The sequence below is a fragment of the Pelobates fuscus genome, chromosome 4 (genome assembly GCF_036172605.1).
Source record: "Pelobates fuscus isolate aPelFus1 chromosome 4, aPelFus1.pri, whole genome shotgun sequence".
Classification (NCBI taxonomy): Eukaryota; Metazoa; Chordata; class Amphibia; order Anura; family Pelobatidae; genus Pelobates; species Pelobates fuscus.
In genome coordinates, this window is record NC_086320.1 from 350,444,418 (window position 1) to 350,471,012 (window position 26,595).

Consider the following 26,595-nt stretch of genomic DNA (forward strand, 5'->3'; position numbering starts at 1 on the left):
CGTTCTCATAACTACAATCCCACCTCCCTTATCGGCTGGTTTGATTACTTTTTCTTTGTTCTTCTGAAGTGCTTTTAGTGCTAACCACTCCTCTTTGTTTAAATTCATTTGTCTCTTATTTTTGGGTTTGATTTGATTTATTTCTTGCATGACCGCATTCTCAAACGAAATCATCTCTTTGGATACAAAATTATTTGGGAAGAAAGTGGATTTTTCCTTAAGGTCAGTGTGTACATATTTTGAAGGTGAGGTTTGATGTGTTAATTTGTCTGTTCTCATAAAACATTTTTTTAAACATAGTTGTCTTTTGTATTTATTTAGATCTATAAAAATGTCGAATTTGTTTAAGGGTTGTGTAGGAACAAATTTTAGTCCTTTGTTTAGAACCTTTTGTTCGGCCAGTGGTAGGGGATTCCCCGTTAGATTAAAAATAATTGATTGTGATTGTGCTAGTGTTTTTCTTATCTTGTTGTGTGTCTTACCACCTCGTGTGCCCCTCCCCTTAAATTCCTTTGTCTTTTGGGGGTGGTATTCTGAGGGGAATTTGTATTTTGTGGGGATTGTGCTGCTTTGTATTTCCCTTTTTGGCGTCCCTCCTGAAAAAAATCATCTTCTTCAATATCTCTGTTTGTTAAAATGTCAAATCTGTTGGAAGTGAAATTGTTACTTTTTTGTGTTTCTTTTCTATTTCTCGTGAGGATGGGTGATCTTTCCCTGGCTTTTCTATTTAGTTCATATCTTTCCTTTGTAGGAGTTGTTGCAAATTTATTGGTTCTTGGTTGTGGTGGAGGGAATCTTAAATGTGGTGACCTAGCTCTAGAGTGGTGTCTCCTATCATGTGAATTATTGTGCTCCCATTGAGAACGTGTGGGGTTTGATTTGTAGTTGTTTTCCCTTCTATTTGTATGGACATGGTTATTTCTACTCTGTTGTGGGGAGTGGTCTCTTCTAGTGTAGTGTTTCTGGTGATTATTGTTATGTGTATTCGTTTGTTCTTTTGTTGCATAGGTGGTAACTTGATTATTGTCATAATCGTACCTGTCCCTCTTATATTTCTTTCTTTTGATATTTATGGTCTCAATTTCTGTTTTGTCTATTTGTTTTTGGATTGTCTTTGTTATGGTTTCATATTCTTCAGAGGTAGTATGGTTTACAAGTTGGGTTTGAATTTCATTTATGTCTTTATCTAATTTCTGTAAAGTGAGTTTTCTCCTTTTGATTATCATTTTCATAGTTGTGAAGGAGAAATTCTCTAGCATCTCCTGCCATTCTTCTATAAATTCTTCCTCCCCTTTATCAAATGTGGGATATTTGTTGTATCTTAGGCCTCTAGGGGTGATTTTTTCTTTAATATATTTTTCTAGGGTTGCTACTTCCCAGATTATTTTAACCTCTTGGTTCATGCATTTGGTTAATTTGTATTGACATTCTCTTAGGTCATGGGTATTGGTCTGAGGTTGAGAATTATGTATTAAAGTGGGGGTGTCAAACATAGTGTCTATATTTGTGCAGTAGTTCTTTCTTCTTTCAAATAGTGACATTTTAGCTGCCTCCACACTTACAAGGAGTAAGATATACAGAAACAAGTTCAAAATACACAAAGATGTGGAATAGGTGGCGCTTTTTTGTATTCGTGTACAATTTAAAGAAAATAGCCGCTAAAACACTCCGTGGGTACTCCTATAAAACCCACCACATATAAAAGATCACCAAAAATCAACAATGAAAACCTGCGTTTTCTTGAGTGTAGCGCTAAATGTGATAGAATAATACAATAGTGAATAGTGCTCTTAATTGCACTTACCCTCTTTTATACACTTGTATGCATGAAAAAAAGGGAAAAAATAGACAAATAATTGTGCAGTATGTTTAAGCTGGATTAGAAAATTTTTTTTTGTGAATTCTGAAGATAGAGTCAAGTTCACTCACATTTGTTAGAGCCTTTTATAGATATAGGGCTCTAAACTTCCTGGCATCTGTGTCTTTTAGGGTAGACCACACGACCCCCCTCTCACGATATACGTATACGTGTTTTCCTCCAAGTTTAGATAGAAAAAGAGACACAGGTAATCTGATCTGAGCGTAGTATTTCCAAATACTGTAAATATCAATGAAAGAATAAGATATAGTATTGCTCACCTTTTTTAGAGCCTTTGTTAACCGGCTCTAAGTGTATTAGCCTAGTGTCAATTTGTGGGGTGACACTACCCCTTTCTGGAATCACTTCGACAGGATACAGCAAAGAAGGTTGAGTATAAAAATATATTTATTATAAAATGAATATTCTAAAATTATGTATACAGTTTTACTAGAAAATAATAAAATCTGAAATATCATATGTAAAATACAAATATTTGTTGCCAAAACGCGTTTCGCCGTCACACGGCTTCCTCAGTCGGCTTCTGATCTTCTTCTGAATAAAATCGCTTATATGTCTTTAAATCGACCGCCAAAATCTCCTGATTTTTAGTCCGGTGTGTTTCCAGTGGCTCGGGTTGATGTCGTCGCGTCACTTCCGGTCCTCCGTACTACATCTCCCATGGTGCTGTGCGGATCTCGGCGTCACTTCCGGTGTGTGTCAGCGGTGTTATGGGAAATTGAGTCCAAAGTGACATCGTTGTATAGTTCGTTTTTAGTCCGTGATTGTATTTTAAGCATATAAATCATATGTTCCGGGTAGAAGTAGAACGAGATAATTGTAACGTTAGTATTCAGGAACAATTTGACAGAAAAGTGCAATTATTGAGATGACAATAAATAGAAATAAAATTATAAAAACAGAGAATAATCTATTATAGATTTGTCTATATTTAATTCCTTTGTTTAGTGTCATATGTCCACCTCTGCAGGTTTGGCCGGGGGTTGTTTTTATCCTTTAAACAGTGAAAATGGAATACGATAAAGGGGCAATAGAAGTAATTGGATCCCTTAATATTTCTAGCAGCATATATTTTGAAGATTCTCAGGGTTACAAGTTATTTCTATTCTAAAGAGTGTGGAATTTGTTCTGACATAAAAAAGTCTCTGAGTCTTTTCCAATATGGGTTGTGATCATATGAATGTCCTTAATTGTTATTTAGTCTGGGGTGGGAAACGATATTAGTAATGTGATATATTAGTAATAAAGTTTTTTGGAGAATACAGTCTGTTGAAGGAATATTTGACTTTGAATTAGTCTTTGAGTTTATTTTCAAGAAATTCTTAATTTGGTTAAGGTGCAATTGCTGTAGGCGTAAAATTCTTAGAAGGGTTTGGTTTTAAAAATTAAGATTTTAAAATTTAAAATTTTAAAAAGATCTTTTTTATAAATATGAACTGGACCTCACCTTTTTTAAAAAATTATTAAAAAGTCTAAAAGGTTAAGAGGTTAAAGGAAATGGCAAAGTTCGAAATCCGCATTCAAACCATGGGGGGCTAGGGTGTTCAAATTAAAAATCCACTTTGTCTCGATTTTTCCTAGCTTCTTTATTTCATCCTCCCCTCTCCAATTTAAGGTGATTTTCTGTATAGCTGAAAAACTTAGAAATTGGGGATCGTTGTTGTGTACCTCTTTGAAATGGTTGGAAACGCTATGTTTATCATATCCTCTCTTTATGTTTCGTATGTGTTCATTTATTCTCACGTATAAAGGACGCTTGGTTCTGCCCACATATAGGAGATTGCAGGAACATTGTAGTAGATATATCACTCTCTTTGAAAAACATGTAGTCATTTCTCGTATTTTGTATTTGTTTTCTTTTTTTGAATCCGAAAATTCTATAACGTGTCTTTTTACACTCTTTGTGTTTTTACAGGCTGAGCATAGGCCACAGCCGAAAAAACCTTTCTTTTGAAAGAAAGGGGTGGGTTTTTTGTCTTTTATATGGTTGTGTACTAGTTTTTGTTTCAGATTGGGTGCTCCCCTGTATATAAATCTAGGCTTCTCTGGTAGAATCGAGTACAGCATTGGGTCGTTCCTAAGCATCGGCCAGTGTTTACTAATTATTCGTTTTATTCTGTTACTTTCTTGATTAAAATTACTAATGAAGGGTAGGATGTTATGTTCTTTTGTGGTTTTCTGTTTATATTTCAATAGAGAGGACCTGTCCATTGTTTCTATTTGTTTAATAGTGTCCACAAGGGATTTTTCTTCATAACCCTTCTCTATAAACTGTTCTTTTATTCTTATGGCTTGGGTTCCAAACGTGCTTATGTCTGTGCAATTTCTGCGGATCCTCATTATCTGTGCTTTTGGGATATTTTTTAACCAGGGTGAAAAATGGCAGCTGTTTAGAAAAATGTAATTGTTTACATCTACTGATTTAAAAAAGGTTTTTGTCTTAATTTGGTTTTCTTCTATAAAAATTGTGAGATCTAAAAAATTTACGCTTTCTTTACTGTATTCCGTAGTTAATTTAATTCCCCAGTCATTGGTGTTTAAAAAAGTTAAAAATGACTTTAAAAGATCCTCTGAGCCCTTCCAAATAAAAAATATATCATCTATGTACCGCTTGTAGGAGACCAGGTTCGTCTCCCAGTCCTTGTTGTTATTTATGAATCTCTCCTCCCAAAATGCCATGAAGTTTGTCTATTTGTCTATTTTTTCCCTTTTTTTCATGCATACAAGTGTATAAAAGAGGGTAAGTGCAATTAAGAGCACTATTCACTATTGTATTATTCTATCACATTTAGCGCTACACTCAAGAAAACGCAGGTTCCTATGGATGTTACTTTGACACGTACCACCTACCACAGCAATGTTGTTCCCTGATGGCCATGGCCTCTTTCAGTAAGATAACGCACTGTGCCACACTAAAAAAAAATGTTCAGGAATGGTTTGAGGAATATTACAAATAGTTCAAGGTGTTGCCTTAGCCTCTAAATCCAATTGAGCAGCTGTTGGATGTGCTGGAACAACAAATCTGATCCATGGAGGCCCCACCGTGCAACATGCAGGACTTAAAAGATCTCAAGGTCTTGTGTAGTCCATGTCTCAATGCATCAGAGCTGTTTTAGCAGCACGCGGGGGACCTACATGATATTAGGCAGATGGTTTTAATGTTGTGGCTGATCAGTTTATATATGTTGGAACAGCACAATCAGTCATCATTTAATAAGTGTTAATCCCAAATGTCTACATGCTCTGCCTGCTAATAACTAACACCTTTTGGTTCTGTTACAGTCACTGTTGTGTTTTCTGTTACTTTTTGTATAAGATAATTTCAGATCACAGGTATTGCACATTCTGTTTACCCTAATGTGAGGGCAGCACCAGAACTACCCAGGATTAGAGAGAATTACTATATGCCCTAATCTCAGCCATAACTCTAATGCTTTATATTTATCCCCCAGTCATAACTTTAAAACTAGCCTTAAATCTAACCCTAACCCTTATTAAAATAAAAATTAATATGAAAGATATATAAGGGTGCACAAGCATAAATTAAGGAAAAAAATTACTTGACAAGGCTACGGTGATATTCATTAACTATTTACTTACTCTCGACTTTCTCTGCCAAAAAAAAAGTTAGTTCCCATTTTGTCTGCAGTCTGACAATATTTGGAGCTGTGTATGTGTGTGCTTTGCTAATGTTGTGTATACATTTATTTGTGTCAGGGTCGTCTATAATATGATTAGGACCCTGGGCAATCCATTTTCTTGGGCCCCCTGGGCCCTGCCCCTCCCACCGCCTCACCCACCAATTACGCCCAACCCGCAATCACAGACGTACTGGCACATACACACACAGACAGACATTAAAACATTCACAGATACATACTGACACACACAGTCACTGACACACAAATATATACTGGCAGACATACTGACACATACACTAACAGACATACTGACACACACACAAACACATACGCTGACAGATATACTGACACACACAGATGCACTAACACACACACAGGCATACTGACATACACACTGACACACACACAGGCATACTGACATACACACAGACAGACGTACTGGCAGATACACACAGACAGACATTAAAACATTCACAGATACATACTGACACACACATACACTGACACACAAATATATCCTGGCAGACATACTGACACACACACAGACGTACATACACACAGACACATACACTGACAGACATACTGACACACACACAGGTCTACTGACACACACATACACTCACACAAACATACTTACATATACACACATACCTACTGACACAGACATACTGACATACACAGACATGCTGACACACACACAGACATACTGACATACACACTGCCATACACACAGACAGACGTACTGGCACATACACACAGACAGACATTAAAACATTCACAGATACATACTGACACACACAGACATAAATACATACACACACAGACACATACACTGACAGACATACTGACACACACACACAGGCCTACTGACACACACATACACAATCACACACACACAGACAGACATACTGACACACACACAGACATACTGACATACACACTGACATACGTACTGGCACATACACACAGACAGACATTAAAACATTCACAGATACATACTGACACACACATACACTGACACACAAATATATCCTGGCAGACATACTGACACACACACACAGACATACATACATACTCACACACACAGACACATACACTGACAGACATACTGACACACACACAGGCTTACTGACACACACATACACACACACAGACACATACTGACACACACACACACACACACACACAGACATACTGAAACAGACATACTGACATACAGACATACTGACACACAGACATACTTACATACACACACACACAGACATACTGGCATACATACACAAACATACTGACACACAGACATACTGACATACACACACACAGACACACACACACACACACACACACACACACGTTTGCCCCGCGTTAAAGACGGCCCTGATTTGTGTATAAATTCAGACCCCCATTTGTATGCAAGGTCAGTGTGTGTATGTTTGCCCAAGAGCAGGTCTGTTTGTCTGTGGAGGGTGGGTGAGTGTTTGAATAAAGTGTGTGTGGAAGGCCAGGGTGCCTGTCTGTAGATATGTAGGTTCTGTGTCTATATTTAAATGTATGTGGAGTTATATGTCCATATGCACATGTAATGTTTAACTATGTGTATGTGGATTTTTTGGTCTGTAAAAATACTAACAAGCAAACACACCTTGAAAATCACTTTGACACACATATATAAAAATAACACATTTAATAACTCCCCCCTCATCTCCCCCCTTTTTTTACCTACCTATGCTGGAATAATTTATATACACTGCTCAAAAAAATAAAGAGAACACAAAAATAACACATCCTAGATCTGAATGAATTAAATATTCATCTCAAATACTTTGTTCTTTACATAGCTGTATGTGCTGACAACAAAATCACACACAAAAAAAAAAAAATGAAAATCAAATTTTTAAACCTATGGAGGTCTGGATTTGGAGTCACACTCAAAATTAAAGTGGAAAAACACACTACAGGCTGATCCAACTTTGATGTATAGTGATGTCTCGAACATAAAATTTTCGGTTCGCGAACCGCGAACGCGAATTTCCACAAATGTTCGCGAACCGGGCGAACCGCCATAGACTTCAATAGGCAGGCGAATTTTAAAACCCACAGGGACTCTTTCTGGCCAAAATAGTGATTGAAGGGGGGGGGGGAGACCTACTCTCCACCCCCCCCCCCTTGGCGGCGGGTGGGGGCCATAAAGATAATGAGGGGAGGACCAACTGTCCTCCCCCTCTCCGGCCCCCACCCCTGGGCGGCGGGTGGGGGCCATAATGATAATGAGGGGGGGGACCTACTGTCCTCCGCCCCGGCCCCCACCCCTGGGCTGCGGGTGGGGGCCATAAAGATAATGAGGGGGAGACCTACTGTCCTCCCTCTCCGGCCCCACCCCTGTGCGGCGGGTGGGGGCCCTAAAAAAACAATAAGGGGGGACCTACTGTCCCCCCCCTGGCCCCCACCCCTGAGCGGTGGTTAGGGGGCCCTAAATACTAATAAGGGGGGGACCTAATGTCCTCCCCCCTGGCCCCCACCCCTGAGTGGCGGGTGGGGGCCCTAAATACAAATGGGGTGGGAACCCTAGTCACCCTCTCCCTCCCTCAAAAAAAATTATTCCCCTACCTACCCCCCTCACCCTAAAAATAATGAGGGGGGTACTTTTAACTAAGAACCTGTAAAAAAAATTCAGAAAAAAACAACTTACCATTCGATGTTTTCTTTCTTCTAAAATCTTCTTTTTTCAGCCCCAAAAAAGGCCAAATAAAAAACCATAATAACCGACGCAATTAAAAAAAAAAAAATAATAAAAAAAAAATCCATCTTCACCCATGGAGGGCTCCGCGCAGACTGAAGCCTTGCCACGCCCTGCAATTAGGCTAAGAACACTCTGATTGGCTGGCTTAAGCCAATCAGAGTGCTCTTTGTCATTTTTCACAGCGTGGGGGAATTCCAAAGAACTTTCCCACGCTGTGTAAAATGACACAGAGCACTGTGATTGGATGGCTTGAAATCCATCCAATCACAGTGCTCTGTGTCATATTACACAGCGTGGGAAAGTTCTTTGGAATTTTCCCATGCTGTGTAAAATGACACAGAGCACTGTGATTGGATGGATTTCAAGTCCACCAATCAGAGTGCTCTTTGTCATTTTACACAGCGTGGGAAAATTCCAAAGAACTTTCCCACGCTGTGTAAAATGACACAGAGCACTGTGATTGGATGGATTTCAAGCCCTCCAATCACAGTGCTCTGTGTCATTTTACACAGCGTGGGAAAGTTCTTTGGAATTTTCCCACGCTGTGTAAAATGACAAAGAGCACTCTGATTGGCTTAAACCAGCCAATCAGAGTGTTCTTAGCCTAATTGCAGGGTGTGACAAGGCTTTATAAGCCTTCCCCCGCCCTGCAGAGCTCAGTCTGCACGGAGCCCTCCATGGGTGAAGATGGATTATTTTTAAAAAATTTTTTTTTTTTTTATTGCGTCGGTTATTATGGTTTTTTTTAGTTGCCCTTTTTTGGGGCTGAAAAAAGAAGATTTTAGAAGAAAGAAAACATCGAATGGTAAGTTGTTTTTTTCTAAATTTTTTTACAGGCTCTTAGTTGAAGGTCCCCCCCTCATTATTTTTAGGGTGAGGGAGGTAGGTAGGGGGCCAGGGGGGAGGACATTAGGTCCCCCCCCTTATTAGTATTTAGGGCCCCCACCCACCGCTCAGGGGTGGGGGCTGCGGGGGGACAGTAGGTCCCCCCTTATTGTTTTTTTAGGGCCCCCACCCACTGCTCAGGGGTGGGGGCCGGGGGGGGCACTAGGTTCCCCCCTTATGTTTTTTTTTGGGCCCCCACCCACCGCTCAAGGGTGGGGGCCGGGGGGGGGGGACAGTAGGTCCCCCCATTGTGATTTATGGCCCCCACCTACCACGCAGGGGTGGGGGCCGGGGGGAGGACAGTAGGTCCCCCCCCTCATTATTTTTATGCCCCCCACCCACCGCTCAGGGGTGGGGGCCAGGGGGGGACAGTAGGTCCCCCCCTCATTATTTTTATTGCCCCCACACTCACGGGTAAGGGCAGGGGGGAGGACAGTAGGTCCCCCCATTGTGATTTATGGCCCCCATCCACCGTGCAGGGGTGGGGGCCGTGGGGGAGGACAGTAGGTCCCCCCCTTATTTTATTTTTTAGGGCCCCCACCCACCGCTCAGGGGTGGGGGCCGGGGGGGACAGTAGGTCCCCCCCATATTGTTTTTTTAGGGCTTCTCAGGGGTGGGGCCCGGGGGGGGGGGGGACAGTAGGTCCCCCCCTCATTATTTTTATTCCCCTATATAACAATGTTTGGTATTTAGTGAATATTCCCCTGTATAACAATGTTTTGCATTTAGTGAATATTCCCCTATATAACAATGTTTTGCAATTAGTGAATATAGGGTAATATTCACTAAATGCCAAACATTGTTATATAGGGGAATATTCACTAAATGCCAAACTGTTATATAGGGGAATATTCACTAAATGCAAAACATTGTTTATAGGGGAATATTCACTAAATGCAAAACATTGTGATATAGGGGAATATTCACTAAATGTCAAACATTGTTATATAGGGGAATATTCACTAAATGCAAAACATTGTTATACAGGGGAATATTCACTAAATACCAAACATTGTTATATATTGGAATATTCACTAAATGCCAAACATTGTTATATTACCCTATATAACAATGTTTGGCATTTAGTGAATATTCCCCTATATAACAATGTTTGGCATTTAGTGAATATTCCCCTATATAACAATGTTTGGCATTTAGTGAATATTCCCCTATATAACAATGTTTAGCATTTAGTGAATATAGGGGAATATTCATTAAATGCAAAACATTGTTATATAGGGGAATATTCACTAAATGCCAAACATTGTTATATAGGGGAATATTCACTAAATGCCAAACATTGTTATATAGGGGAATATTCACTAAATGCAAAACATTGTTATATAGGGGAATATTCACTAAATGCAAAACATTGTTATATAGGGGAATATTCACTAAATGCAAAACATTGTTATACAGGGGAATATTCGCTAAATACCAAACATTGTTATATAGGGGAATATTCACTAAATGCCAAACATTGTTATATTCCCCTATATAACATTGTTTGGCATTTATCGAATACTCCCCTATATAACAATGTTTTGCATTTAGTAAATATTCCCCTGTATAACAATGTTTGGCATTTAGTGAATATTCCCCTATATAACAATGTTTTGCATTTAGCGAATATTCCCCTATATAACAATGTTTGGCATTTAGTGAATATTCCCCTATATAACAATGTTTTGCATTTAGTGAATATTCCCCTATATAACAATGTTTGGCATTTAGTGAATATTCCCCTATATAACAATGTTTGGCATTTAGTGAATATTCCCCTATGTAACAATGTTTGGCATTTAGTGAATATTCCCCTATATACCAATGTTTGCCATTTAGTGAATATTCCCATATATACCAATGTTTTGCATTTAGAATAAAAAAAAATAAAATGATTGCAGCTTCCGAATGAATTTAAATTGTATGCTGTCCAGTAGGTGGGAGGGTCTGCTAGGGAGGGTCTGCTGCTGATTGGCTGTAATGTGTCTGCTGACTGTGAGGTACAGGGTCAAAGTTTACTCAATGATGACGAATAGGGGGCGGACCGAACATAGCATGTGTTCGCCCGCGGTGGCGAACGCGAACATGCTATGTTCACCAGGAACTATTCGCCAGCGAATAGTTTGGGACTTCACTATTGATGTAATGTCCTTGAAACAAGTCAATATGAGGCTCAGTAGTGTGTGTGGCCTCCATGTGCCTGTATGACCTCCTTACAACGCCTGTGTATGCTCCTGAGGAGGTGGCGGATGGTCTCCTGAGGGATCTCTTCCCAGACCTGGACTAAAGCATCTGCCAACTCCTGGACAGTCTGTGGTGCAACGTGACGTTGGTGGATGGAGTGAGACATGATGTCCCAGATGTGCTCAATTGGATTCAGGTCTGGGGAACGGGGGGGGAGGGCAGTCCATAGCATCAATGCCTTTGTCTTGCAGGAACTGCTGACACACTCCAGCCACATGAGGTCTAGCATTCGGAGGAACCTAGGGCCAACCGCAACAGCATATGGTCTCACAAGGGGTCTGAGGATCTCATCTCTAATGGCAGTCAGGCTACCTCTGGCGAGCACATGGAGGGCTGTGCGGCCCCCCAAAGAAATGCCACCCCACACCATTACTGACCCACTGCCAAACCGGTCATGCTGGAGGATGTTGCAGGCAGCAGAACGTTCTCCACGGCGTCTCCATACTCTGTCACATCTGTCACATGTGCTCAGTGTGAACCTGCTTTCATCTGTGAAGAGCACAGGGCGCCAGTGGCGAATTTGCCAATCTTGGTATTCTCTGGCAAATGCCAAATGTCCTGCACAGTGTTGGGCTGTAAGCCCAACCCCCACCTGTGGACGTCGGGCCCTCATACCACCCTCATGGAGTCTGTTTCTGACCAAACATTGTTATATAGGGGAATATTCACTAAATGCCAAACATTGTTATATTCCCCTATATAACATTGTTTGGCATTTATCGAATACTCCCCTATATAACAATGTTTTGCATTTAGTAAATATTCCCCTATATAACAATGTTTGGCATTTAGTGAATATTCCCCTATATAACAATGTTTTGCATTTAGTGAATATTCCCCTATATAACAATGTTTGGCATTTAGTGAATATTCCCCTATATAACAATGTTTTGCATTTAGTGAATATTCCCCTATATAAAAATGTTTGGCATTTAGTGAATATTCCCCTATATAACAATGTTTGGCATTTAGTGAATATAGGGGAATATTCACTAAATGCCAAACATTGTTATATAGGGGAATATTCACTAAATGCCAAACATTGTTATATTCCCTATATAACAATGTTTGGCATTTAGTGAATATTCCCCTATATAACAATGTTTGGCATTTAGTGAATATTCCTCTATATAACAATGTTTGGCATTTAGTGAATATTCCCCTATATACCAATGTTTGCCATTTAGTAAATATTCCCATATATACCAATGTTTTGCATTTAGAATAAAAAAAATAAAATGATTGCAGCTTCCGAATGAATTTAAATTGTATGCTGTCCAGTAGGTGGGAGGGTCTGCTAGGGAGGGTCTGCTGCTGATTGGCTGTAATGTGTCTGCTGACTGTGAGGTACAGGGTCAAAGTTTACTCAATGATGACGAATAGGGGGCGGACCGAACATAGCATGTGTTCGCCCGCGGTGGCGAACGCGAACATGCTATGTTCACCAGGAACTATTCGCCAGCGAATAGTTTGGGACTTCACTATTGATGTAATGTCCTTGAAACAAGTCAATATGAGGCTCAGTAGTGTGTGTGGCCTCCATGTGCCTGTATGACCTCCTTACAACGCCTGTGTATGCTCCTGAGGAGGTGGCGGATGGTCTCCTGAGGGATCTCTTCCCAGACCTGTACTAAAGCATCTGCCAACTCCTGGACAGTCTGTGGTGCAACGTGACGTTGGTGGATGGAGTGAGACATGATGTCCCAGATGTGCTCAATTGGATTCAGGTCTGGGGAACGGGGGGGGGCCAGTCCATAGCATCAATGCCTTTGTCTTGCAGGAACTGCTGACACACTCCAGCCACATGAGGTCTAGCATTCGGAGGAACCTAGGGCCAACCGCACCAGCATATGGTCTCACAAGGGGTCTGAGGATCTAATCTCTAATGGCAGTCAGGCTACCCCGGCGAGCACATGGAGGGCTGTGCGGCCCCCCAAAGAAATGCCACCCCACACCATTACTGACCCACTGCCAAACCGGTCATGCTGGAGGATGTTGCAGGCAGCAGAACGTTCTCCACGGCGTCTCCATACTCTGTCACATCTGTCACATGTGCTCAGTGTGAACCTGCTTTCATCTGTGAAGAGCACAGGGCGCCAGTGGCGAATTTGCCAATCTTGGTATTCTCTGGCAAATGCCAAATGTCCTGCACAGTGTTGGGCTGTAAGCCCAAGTTGGGCTTGAAGCTGTAAGCCCAACCCCCACCTGCGGACATCGGGCCCTCATACCACCCTCATGGAGTCTGTTTCTGACCATTTGAGCAGACACATGCACATTTGTGGCCTGCTGGAGGTCATTTTGCAGGGCTCTGGCAGTGCTCCTCCTGTTCCTCTTTGCACAAAGGCGGAGGTAGCGGTCCTGCTGCTTGGTTGTTGCCCTCCTATGGCTCCTGATGTACTGGCCTGTCACCTGGTAGCGCCTCCATGCTCTGGACATTACGCTGACAAACACAGCAAACCTTCTTGCCACAGCTCGCATTGATGTGCCTTCCTTGATAAGCGGCACTACCTGAGCCACTTGTGTGGGTTGTAGAATCCGTCTCATGCTACCCCTAGAGTGAAAGCACCGCCAGCATTCAAAAGTGACCAAAATATCAGCCAGGAAGCATAGGAACTGAGAAGTGGTCTCTGTTCACCACCTGCAGAACCACTCCTTTATTGGGGGTGTCTTACTAATTGCCTATAATTTCCACCTGTTGTCTATTCCATTTGCACAACAGCATGTGAAATTGATTGTCACTAGTGATGTCGCGAACATAAAATTTTCGGTTCGCGAACGGCGAACGCGAACTTCCGCAAACGTTCGCGAACCGGCGAACCGGGCGAACCGCCATAGACTTCAATGGGCAGGCGAATTTTAAAACCCACAGGGACTCTTTCTGGCCACAATAGTGATAGAAAAGTTGTTTCAAGGGGACTAACACCTGGACTTTGGCATGCCAGAGGGGGATCCATGGCAAAACTCCCATGGAAACTTACACAGTTGAAGCAGAGTCTGGTTTTAATCCATAAAGGGCATAAATCACCTAACATTCCTAAATCCCAATGGATATGGATTGACACCTAACATATGACATATTGACACCTTGACATATGGATTGACACCTGTCCTCAGAGACCCTAATACACACTGACACAGAGCAGAATAGGGACTGTTCCCCATACATAGGGTCACTTGGCAGATATGGATTGACACCTGTCCTCAGGAACCCTGATACACACTGACACAGAGCAGAATAGGGACTGTTCCTCCTACATAGGGTCACTTGGCAGATATGGATTGACACCTGTCCTCAGGGACCCTGATACACACTGACACAGAGCAGAATAGGGACTGTTCCCCCTACATAGGGTCACTTGGCAGATATGGATTGACACCTAACCTAAGGATCCCTGATACACACTGACAGAGAGCAGAATAGGGACTGTTCCCCCTACATAGGGTCACTTGGCAGATATGGATTTACACCTGTCCTCAGGGACCCTGATACACACTGACACAGAGCAGAATAGGGACTGTTCCTCCTACATAGGGTCACTTGGCAGATATGGATTGACACCTATCCTAAGGATCCCTGATACACACTGACACAGAGCAGAATAGGGACTGTTCCCCCTACATAGGGTCACTTGGCAGATATGGATTGACACCTGTCCTCAGGGACCCTGATACACACTGACACAGAGCAGAATAGGGACTGTTCCCCCTACATAGGGTCACTTGGCAGATATGGATTGACACCTGTCCTCAGGGACGCTGATACACACTGACACAGAGCAGAATAGGGACTGTTCCCCCTACATAGGGTCACTTGGCAGATATGGATTGACACCTGTCCTCAGGGAACCTGATACACACTGACACAGAGCAGAATAGGGACTGTTCCTCCTACATAGGGTCACTTGGCAGATATGGATTGACACCTGTCCTCAGGGACCCTGATACAGACTGACATAGAGCAGAATAGGGACTGTTCCCCCTACATAGGGTCACTTGGCAGATATGGATTGACACCTGTCCTCAGGGACCCTGATACACACTGACACAGAGCAGAATAGGGACTGTTCCCCCTACATAGGGTCACTTGGCAGTTATGGATTGACACCTGTCCTCAGAGACCCTAATACACACTAACACAGAGCAGAATAGGGACTGTTCCCCCTACATAGGGTCACTTGGCAGATATGGATTGACACCTGTCCTCAGGGACCCTGATACACACTGACACAGAGCAGAATATGGACTGTTCCTCCTACATAGGGTCACTTGGCAGATATGGATTGACACCTGTCCTCAGGGACCCTGATACACACTGACACAGTGCAGAATAGGGACTGTTCCCCCTACATAGGGTCACTTTGCAGATATGGATTGACACCTGTCCTCAGAGACCCTGATACACACTGACACAGAGCAGAATAGGGACTGTTCCTCCTACATAGGGTCAACATTTTTAGCCCAAGGCAGCTCATCTCATCAGGCCTTTTTTAGTCGAATGTATTCGCCACTGTCAGTCCCTTCGGGATTCATCCCTCATTCATCTTAATAAAGGTGAGGTAATCTAGACTTTTTGACCTAGGCGACTTCTCTTCTCAGTGACAATACGTCCTGCTGCACTGAAGGTCCTTTCTGACAGGACACTTGAAGCGGGGCAGGCCAGAAGTTATATCGCAAATTGGGATAGCTCAGGCCACAGGTCAAGCCTGCACACCCAGTAGTCAATAGGTTCATCGCTCCTCAGAGTGTCGATATCTGCAGTTAAGGCGAGGTAGTCTGCTACCTGTCGGTCGAGTCGTTCTCTGAGGGTGGATCCCGAAGGGCTGTGGCGATGCGTAGGACTTAAAAAGCTCCGCATGTCCTCCATCAACAACACATCTTTAAAGCGTCCTGTCCTTGCTGGCGTGGTCGTGGGAGGAGGAGTATTACTTTCACCTCTTCCCCTGTTAGATTCCCGTTGTGCTGTGACATCACCCTTATACGCTATGTAAAGCATACTTTTTAATTTATTTTGCAAATGCTGCATCCTTTCCGACTTGTTGTAATTTGGTAACATTTCAGCCACTTTCTGCTTATACCGGGGGTCTAGTAGCGTGGACACCCAGTACAGGTCGTTCTCCTTCAGCCTTTTTATACGAGGGTCCCTCAACAGGCACGACAGCATGAAAGACCCCATTTGCACAAGGTTGGATGCCGAGCTACTCATTTCCCGTTCCTCCTCCTCAGTGATCTCAATGAAGGTATGTTCTTCCCCCCAGCCACGTACAACACCACGGGTACCAGATAGGTGACAACGAGCACCCTGGGATGCCTGTTGTGGTTGGATTTTCTCCTCCTCCTCAAAGCCACATTCCTCCTCTGACTCCTCTTCCTCACAATCCTCTTCCAGCGTTTCCGCAGGTCCAACAAGCGATGCTGATAAGGCTGTTTCTGGTGGTGATGGTGACCACAACTCTTCCTCTTCCCCTTCACGCTTATCTACGGCCTGATCCTCTTTGCAGGACACGCTCCAGGAAGAAAACAAATGGTATGATGTCGCTGATGGTGTCTTCGGTGCGACTGACTAGGTTTGTCACCTCCATCTTTTTCTTGTTGGAGCAGGCGGTCGAACATTAAGAGTGTTGAATTCCAACGTGTCGGGCTGTTGCAAATCAAGCGCCTCACTGGCATGTTGTTTCGCCACTGGATATCTGCAAAGTGCACCATGGCCGTGTAGGAACGCCTGAAATATCCACACACCTTCCTGGCCTGCTTCAGGACGTCCTGTAAGCCTGTGTACTTATGCACAAAGCGTTGTACGATCAGATTACACACCTGCCATGCACGGCACATGTGTCAACTTGCCCAACTTCAATGCCGCCAACAAATTTGTTCTGTTGTCACAAACCACTTTGCCGATATCCAGTTGCTGCGGAGTCAGACACTTTTCCACCTGTGCGTTCAGGGCGGACAGGAGTGCTTGTCCGGTGTGACTCTCTGCTTTCAAGCAAGTCAAACCCAAGACGGCGTGACACTGCCGTATTCGGGATGTGGAATAGTACCTGGGGAGCTGGGGGGGGTGCCGTTGATGTGGAGCAAGACGCAGCAGCAGAAGAGGACTCAGCTGAGGAGGTTATGGAAGAGGATGGAGTAGGAGGAGTAGAGGAGGTGCCAGCAGGCCTGCCTGCAAGTCGTGGCGGTGTCACCAACTCCTCTGCAGAGCCACACATTCCATGCTTGGCAGCCGTCAGCAGGTTTACCCAATGCGCAGTGTAGGTGATATACCTGCCCTGACCATGCTTTGCAGACCAGGTATCAGTGGTCAGATGGACCCTTGCCCCAACACTGTGTGCTTGACATGCTATTACTTCCTTTTGCACAATCGAGTACAGGTTGGGGATTGCCTTTTGTGAAAAGAAATTTTGTCCGGGTACCTTCCACTGCGGTGTCCCAATAGCCACAAATTTTTGGAACGCCTCAGACTCCACCAGCTTGTATGGTAAAAGCTGGCGGGCTAATAGTTCAGACAAGCCAGCTGTCAGACGCTGGGCAAGGGGGTGACTTTCTGACATTGGCTTCTTACGCTCAAACATGTCCTTGACAGACACCTGACTGTGGGCAGATGAGCGGGAACTGCTCAAGGCGAGAGACGGAGTGGCGGATGGTTGAGAGGGGGCAAGGAGGACAACAGTGGTTGAAGTGGCTGAAGATGCTGGACCAGGAGGAGGATGGCGGCTTTGAGTTTGTGTGCTGCTTGTACTCATGTGTTGATCCCATAGGCGTTTGTGATGTGCGATCATGTGCCTAGGTGGGTGTTAGACTTCCCACAACTCAGTTTCTTTTGGGACAGGTTGCAAATGGCATCGCTGTTGTCAGAGGCAGACACACAAAAAAAATGCCACACTGCTGAGCTCTGCAATGACGGCATTCTGGTGGTGGACACAGCATGCGTTGATTGGCGTGCTGTTGGGCTGACCCCGGGTGCCGATGCATGCTGTCTGACTGTGCCACTAGCTCCTTGCGACGACCTCCCCCTGCTTCCAACCCGTCTCCTCCTCCTCTCTGTCTCCCCATCTGAACTTTTGCCCTGCTCTTCTTCTTGCCGAGCGGGCACCCACGTGACATCCATGGACGCATCGTCATCATCAACCGCTTCACTTGTATCTGACAACTCAGCAAAGGAAGCAGCAGTGGGTACAACATCATCATCATCACACCGTACGTCTATGTGTGTAATGCTGCCTGACTGAGACATATCCCTGTTATCTACATCCTCTGGCAATAATGGTTGCGCATCACTCATTTCTTCAAACAGATGTGTAAATAACTCCTCTGACAGATAAAGTGAAGCGGCTGTGGTGCTAGTGTTGGTGGTGGCGGCAGGCGGGTGAGTGGTATCTTGAGAGGTGCCCGAAGCTAAGCTGGAGGAGGATGGTGCGTCAAGGTTCCGAGCGGAAGCTGTAGAAGATTGGGTGTCCTGTGTTAGCCAGTCAACTATGTCCTCAGAACTTTTCAAGTTCAGGGTACGTGGCCTCTGAAAATTGGGCATTATTCTAGGGCAAAAGAGAATCACAGCACCACGACCACGACGGCCCCTGCGGGGTGGCCTGCCTCTGCCTGTCATTTTTTGGGGGATTAGTGGTACTATGCGTGCAAGCTACTGTGAGACCAGATATGAGTGGCAATGTGCACTGGCAGAGGTTGGCAGAGTACACGCTGTATGCCTGACACACCCGCTTGAAGACAAGTAACTCCTATTCAATCTATAACAGTGAAAAAAGTTTTTGGGTTTTAAATGCACGCTATTGTGACACCAGATATGAGTGGCAATGTGCACTTGCAGTGGTTGGCAGAGTACACGCTGTAGGCCTGACACACCCGCTTGAAGACAAGTAACTGCTATTCAATCTATAACAGTGAAAAACGTTTTGGGGTTTTAAATGCACACTATTGTGACACCAGATATGAGTGGCAATGTGCACTTGCAGAGGTTGGCAGAGTACACGCTGTAGGCCTGACACACCCGCTTGAAGACAAGTAACTGCTATTCAATCTTTAACAGTGAAAACATTTTTTTGGTTTTAAATGCACGCTATTGTGACACCAGATATGAGTGGCAATGTGCACTTGCAGAGGTTGGCAGAGTACACGCTGTAAGCCTGACACACCCGCTTGAAGACAACAAACTGCTATTCAATCTATAACAGTGAAAAAAGGTTTTGGGTTTTAAATGCACGCTATTGTGACACCAGATATGAGTGGCAATGTGCACTTGCAGAGGTTGTCAGAGTACACGCTGTAGGCCTGACACCCGCTTGCAGAGAAGTAACTGCTATTCAATCTATAACAGTGAAAAAAGTTTTTTTGTTTTAAATGCACGCTATTGTGACACCAGATATGAGTGGCAATGTGCACTTGCAGAGGTTGGCAGAGTACACGCTGTAGGCCTGACACCTGCTTGAAGACAACTAACTGCTATTCAATCTATAACAGTGAAAAAAGTTTTTTGGTTTTAAATGCACGCTATTGTGACACCAGATATGAGTGGCAATGTGCACTTGCAGAGGTTGGCAGAGTACACGCTGTAGGCCTGACACACCCGCTTGAAGACAAGTAACTGCTATTCAATCTATAACAGTGAAAAAAGTTTTTGGGTTTTAAATGCACGTTATTGTGACACCAGATATGAGTGGCAATGTGCACTTGCAGAGGTTGGCAGAGTACACGCTGTAGGCCTGACACACCCGCTTGAAGACAACTAACTGCTATTCAATCTATAACAGTGAAAAAAAAGTTTTTGGTTTTTTAAATGCACGCTATTGTGCCACCAGATATGAGTGGCACTGTGCACTGGCAGAGTACACGCTGTTGGCCTGACACACAGACGCTTGCAACTAACTGCTATTCAATCTATTACAGTGAAAAAAAATAGTTTTTAAATGCAAGCTATTGTGACACCAGATATGAGTGGTGGCACTGGGCAAGTGGGCACAGTATCCACTGTGAGCCTGACACAAAAGCTGGCAGGCAGGCAGGCAGGCAGGCAACTGCAATTAGGTTACACAAAAAAAAAAAGCAGACTGATGTTCTAGCCCTAAAAAGGGCTTTTAAGGGTGCTGTCCTTACAGCAGAGATCAGATGAGTCCTTCAGGACTGTAGTGGACACTGAATACACTAGCCTAGCTATACATTTCCCTATCAAATGAGCAGCAGCTACACTTTCCCTCCTCTCACTAAGAATGCAGCTTCAGAATGAATATAAAATGGATGCTGTACAGGAGGTGTCTGGAAGGGAGGGTCTGCTGCTGATTGGCTGGAATGTGTCTGCTGTCTGTGAGGCACAGGGTCAAAGTTTAGTCAATGATGACGAATAGGGGGCGGATCGAACTGTGCATGTGTTCGCCCGCCGTGGCGAACGCGAACACGCTATGTTCGCCAGGAACTATTCTCAAACGAACAGTTCGGTACATCACTAATTGTCACTCAGTGTTGCTTCCTAAGTGGACAATTTGATTTCACAGAAGTGTGATTGACTTGGAGGTACATTGTGTTGTTTAAGTGTTCCCTTTATTTTTTTGAGCAGTGTATATTAGATGCAGGAGGGTTTATTCTCTATCTCTCCCTTTGTGCACTCATTAGTGAAAACCTTTACTACCCTAGTTCAGGAGACATAACATCCACCATATATTGCTGGCAGAGTTAATTTATTTTGTGCTGTGAGAAGCTGTGGTGTAGGGCACATTGTGTAATCTCATGGTAGCCCCTCACACAAGCAGGGTCAAAAGAACCTCTAGCAGAAGTCCCTCACCAGGCCTTTCGCAAAATGCAAGAATGCAATGGAAACTTTGAAATATATATGTTGTTTTGTTGTCTTTTATCTACAATTCCCAGTTTAGTGAATGAACATATGTGTGTTTCTGTCACTTCCACTGAAATTGAAAATAGACAACCATAAATATAATGTGGGTACCGTATATACTCGAGTATAAGCCGACACGAATATAAGCCGAGGCCCCTAATTTTACCCCCAAAAACTGGGAAAACTTATTGACTCGAGTATAAGACTAGGGTGGGAAATGCAGCAGCTACTGGTAAATTTCTAAATAAAATTAGCTCCTAAAAAAATTATATTAATTGAATATTTATTTACAGTGTGTGTATATAATGAATGCAGTGTGTGTGTATGAATGCAGTGTGTGTGTATGAGTGCAGTGTGTGTATGAATGCAGTGTGTGTGTATGAGTGCAGTGTGTGTATGAATGCAGTGTGTGTATGTATGAGTGCAGTGTGTGTATGTATGAGTGCAGTATGTGTGTATGAGTGCAGTGTGTGTGTGTGAATGCAGTGTGTGTATATGAGTGCAGTGTGTGTATGTGGTGCAGTGTGTGTATGTGGTGCAGTGTGTGTTTGAGTGCAGTGTGTGTGTGATGCAGTGTGTGTGTGTGATGCAGAGCTTTGGTGGGGGTGGGCATTTTTATTATTATTTTTAAAATTATTATTTTAATATTATTTTTTTTGTTATATTATTGATAATTTTTTTTAATATTATTATTTTATTTGTATTCATATTTTTTTCATCCCCCCTCCCTGCTTGCTAGCTGGCCAGGGAGGGGGGCTCTCCTTCCCTGGGAGTCCAGTGGCATTGGTAGTTCAGTGGGGGGAGTAGGGGGCTGGCTGAGAGTTTACTTACCTCTCCTGCAGCTCCTGTCAGCTCACTTCTCCTCCGCGCCGGTCCGTGCAGCTCCTCTGTCAGCTCACACTGTAAGTCTCGCGAGAGCCGCACTATGACCCCGCGGCTCTCGCGAGACTTACACTGGGAGCTGACCGAGGTGCTGAACGGACCGGCGCGGAGGAGAAGGGAGCTGACAGGAGCTGCAGGAGAGGTAAGTAACCGGTCTGCAGCCCCCACAGCCCCTGTCTGTATTATGGCAATGCAAATTGCCATAATACAGACATTGACTCGAGTATAAGCCAAGTTGGGGTTTTTCAGCACAAAAAATGTGCTGAAAAACTCGGCTTATACTCGAGTATATACGGTACTTAAGAAATTATCTTGTATAAATTAAGTCTTGCCAGACCCCTTTCTGTAAATAATACATTAGTTTGTTTAAATAATGCATTTCTTATCATGACCTATCAAAGAGCACTCCCCTTGCTAGGTATAGATATTGATCATGTAATAGCAGGGCCGCCACCAGAAATTTTGGGGCCCCTGACAAAGCACAAGGTCTGGGCCCCCACCCCCCTGCCCCATCCCCCTGGCCCGCCCACGAGTCCGCCCACAGGACTCTTACCTAGTCCGCAGACAATGATGCAGGACTGAATGTGGTGTGTATAGTGGAAGTGAATTAGAATGTGTGTAATGGATGTATTGTTTGTGTGTATTAGATACTGTTTGTGTAGTGAATGCAGAGTGTGTGTTTGTGTAGCGGATGCAGTGTGTGTAGTGGATGTAGTGTGTGTTTGTGTAGTGGATGTAGTTTTTGTGTGTACTAGATGCAATGTGTTTAGTGGATGTAGTGTGTGTATTAGACACAGTGTCTCTGTATAGTGAATGCAGAATGTTTAAATGTGTGGTGGATGTAGTGTGTGTACTCTGAATACAGGATGTTTGTGTAGTGGATGCTGTGTGTATAGTTAATGCAGAGTGTGTGTCAGTGTAGTGAATGCAGAGTGTGTGTTAGTGTAATAAATGCAGAGTGTGTGTGTCAGTGTAGTGAATGCAGAGTGTGTGTGTGTGTCAGTGTAGTGAATGCAGAGTGTGTGTGTCAGTGTAATGAATGCAGTGTGTGTCAGTGTAGTGGATGCAGTGTGTGTGTTAGTGTAGTGGATGCAGAGTGTGTGTCAGTGTAGTGAATACAGTATGTGTGTGTCAGTGTAATGGATGCAGTGTGTGTTAGTGTAGTGGATGCAGAGTGTGTGTTAGTGTAATGAATACAGAGTGTGTGTTAGTGTAGTGAATGCAGTGTGTGTGTTTGTGAAGTGAATGCAGTGTGTGTGTTTGTGAAGTGAATGCAGTGTGTGTGTTAGTGTAGTGGATGCAGAATGTGTGTCAGTGTAGTGAATACAGTGTGTTAGTGTAGTGGATGCAGTGTGGGTGTGTTAGTGTAGTGGATGCAGTATGTGTTAGTGTAGTGAATACAGTGTGTGTGTTAGTGTAGTTCATGCAGTGTGTGTGTTAGTGTAGTGGATGCAGAATGTGTGTCAGTGTAGTGAATACAGTGTGTTAGTGTAGTGGATGCAGTGTGGGTGTGTTAGTGTAGTGGATGCAGTATGTATTAGTGTAGTGGATGCAGTATGTGTTAGTGTAGTGAATGCAGTGTGTGTTAGTGTAGTGAATGCAGTGTGTTAGTGTAGTGAATACAGTGTGTTAGTTTAGTGGATGTAGTGGATGCAATGTGTGTGTTAGTGTAGTGGATGCAGTGTGTGTTAGTGTAGTGGATGCAGTGTGTGTGTGTTAGTGTAGTAGATGCAGTGTGTGTGTTAGTGAAGTGAATGTATTGTGTGTGTTAATGTAGTGGATGCAGTGTGTGTGTTAGTGTAGTGAATACAGTGTGTGTGTTAGTGTAGTGGATGCATAGTGTGTGTCAGTGTAGTGAATACAGTGTGTGTGTTAGTGTAGTGGATGCAGTGTGTGTGTTAGTGTAGTGGATGCAGAATGTGTGTCAGTGTAGTGAATACAGTGTGTTAGTGTAGTGAATGACTGATCGCATTTTTTGACAATGAAGGGGGAAGTTATCATCATGGGTGACTTTAATCTTCCTGATGTAAATTGGAAAGCAAAAATAGCTACTTGTGCCAGGAGCACACATATTCTAAACTCCCTACTGGGATTGTCTCTAAAACAAGTCGTTGAGGAGCCAACTCGTAAAGAGGCCATACTAGATTTAGTGTTAACAAATGGAGATTTGGTATCAGATATTACTGTAGGTGAATGTTTAGGATCCAGTGATCATCAGTTAGTGTGGTTTAATATAAGAACAGTGACCGAGTCACACCACACAAAAACAAAAGTTTTAGACTTTAGAAAAACAGACTTTTCCAAAATTAGAATATGTGTAAAGGAGTCATTATCAGACTGGAGCAATTTAAATGGAGTCCAAAAGAAATAGGATTATTTAAAAGTTGCACTACTGAAGGCAACAGAAAATTGCATTAGGCTTGTCAGTAAAAGCAAAAAATTCAAGAAACCACTGTGGTACTCCACAGATGTAGCCAAAATAGTAAAAAACAAAAAGTTAGCATTTAGTAATTATAAAAAAAACCAGAGTGAGGAAGACAGAATGACCTATAAGATTAGGCAGAAAGAGGCTAAGCAAGTTATAAGAGCTTCCAAATCACACACAGAAGAGAAAATAGCACAGTCAGTAAAAAAGGGGGACAAAACCTTTTTTAGATACATAAATGAGAAAAGAAAAGTAAAACAAGGATTAGTTAGATTAAAAACAAAAGAAGGAAGGTATGTAGATGAGGATAAAGGTCTAGCTGACTGCCTCAATGAATATTTTTGTTCGGTATTTACAGATGAAAATGAAGGAAAGGGACCTCAGTTAAGAAAAAGGATAAATGAGTCATTTATTACACGTGAGTTTACAGAGGAAGAGGTTCTATTTCAACTGTCAAAAGTAAAGACAAATAAGTCAATGGGACCTGATGGAATACACCCAAAGCTATTAAAAGAGCTTAGTGGTGTACTAGCAAAACCATTAACAGATTTATTTAACCAATCATTGATAACAGGAGTAGTCCCAGAAGATTGGAAGTTAGCGAATGTTGTGCCCATTCACAAGAAAGGTAATAGGGAGGAGTCGGGCAACTATAGGCCAGTAAGCCTAACTTCAGTAGTGGGGAAAGTGATGGAAACCATGTTAAAGGATAGGATTGTTGAACATCTAAAAACACATGGATTTCAAGATCAGAGACAACATGGGTTTACTTCAGGGAGATCATGCCAAACTAATCTTATTGATTTTTTTGATTGGGTAACTAAAATTATAGATCAGGGTGGTGCAGTAGACATTGCTTACCTCGATTTCAGTAAGGCTTTTGACACTGTTGCACATAGAAGGCTTATCAACAAACTACAATCTTTGAGTTTGGATTCCAATATTGTTGAATGGGTAAGGCAGTGGCTGAGTAACAGGCAACAGAGGGTTGTAGTCAATGGAGTACATTCGAAGCTTGGGCTTGTCACCAGTGGGGTACCTCAGGGATCTGTACTTGGACCCATTCTCTTTAATATTTTTATTAGTGATATTGCAGAAGGTCTTGATGGTAAGGTGTGTCTTTTTGCGGATGATACTAAGATATGTAACAGGGTTGATGTTCCAGGAGGGATAAGCCAAATGGAAAATTATTTAGGTAAACTAGAAAAATGGTCAGAGTTGTGGCAACTGACATTTAATGTGGATAAGTGCAAAATAATGCATCTTGGACGTAAAAACCCAAGGGCAGAGTACAGAATATTTGATAGAGTCCTAACCTCAACATCTGAGGAAAGGGATTTAGGGGTGATTATTTCTGATGACTTAAATGTAGGCAGACAATGTAATAGAGCAGCAGGAAATGCTAGCAGAATGCTTGGTTGTATAGGGAGAGGTATTAGCAGTAGAAAGAGGGAAGTGCTCATGCCATTGTACAGAACACTGGTGAGACCTCACTTGGAGTACTGTACACAGTAATGGAGACCCTATCTTCAGAAGGATATTGATACCTTAGAGAGTTCAAAGAAGGGCTACTAAACTGGTTCATGGATTGCAGGATAAAACTTACCAGGAAAGGTTAAAGGATCTTAACATGTATAGCATGGAGGAAAGACGAGACAGGGGGGATATGATAGAAACATTTAAATACATAAAGGGAATCAACACAGTAAAGGAGGAGAATATTTTTAAAAGAAGAAAAACTACCACAACAAGAGGACATAGTCTTAAATTAGAGGGACAAAGGTTTAAAAATAATATCAGGAAGTATTACTTTACTGAGAGGGTAGTGGATGCATGGAATAGCCTTCCAGCTGAAGTGGTAGAGGTTAACACAGTAAAGGAGTTTAAGCATGCGTGGGATAGGCATAATGCTATCCTAACTATAAGATAAGGCCAGGGACTAATGAAAGTATTTAGAAAACTGGGCAGACTAGATGGGCCGAATGGTTCTCATCTGCCGTCACATTCTATGTTTCTATGTTTCTATGAATACAGTGTGTTAGTGTAGTGGATGCGGTGTGT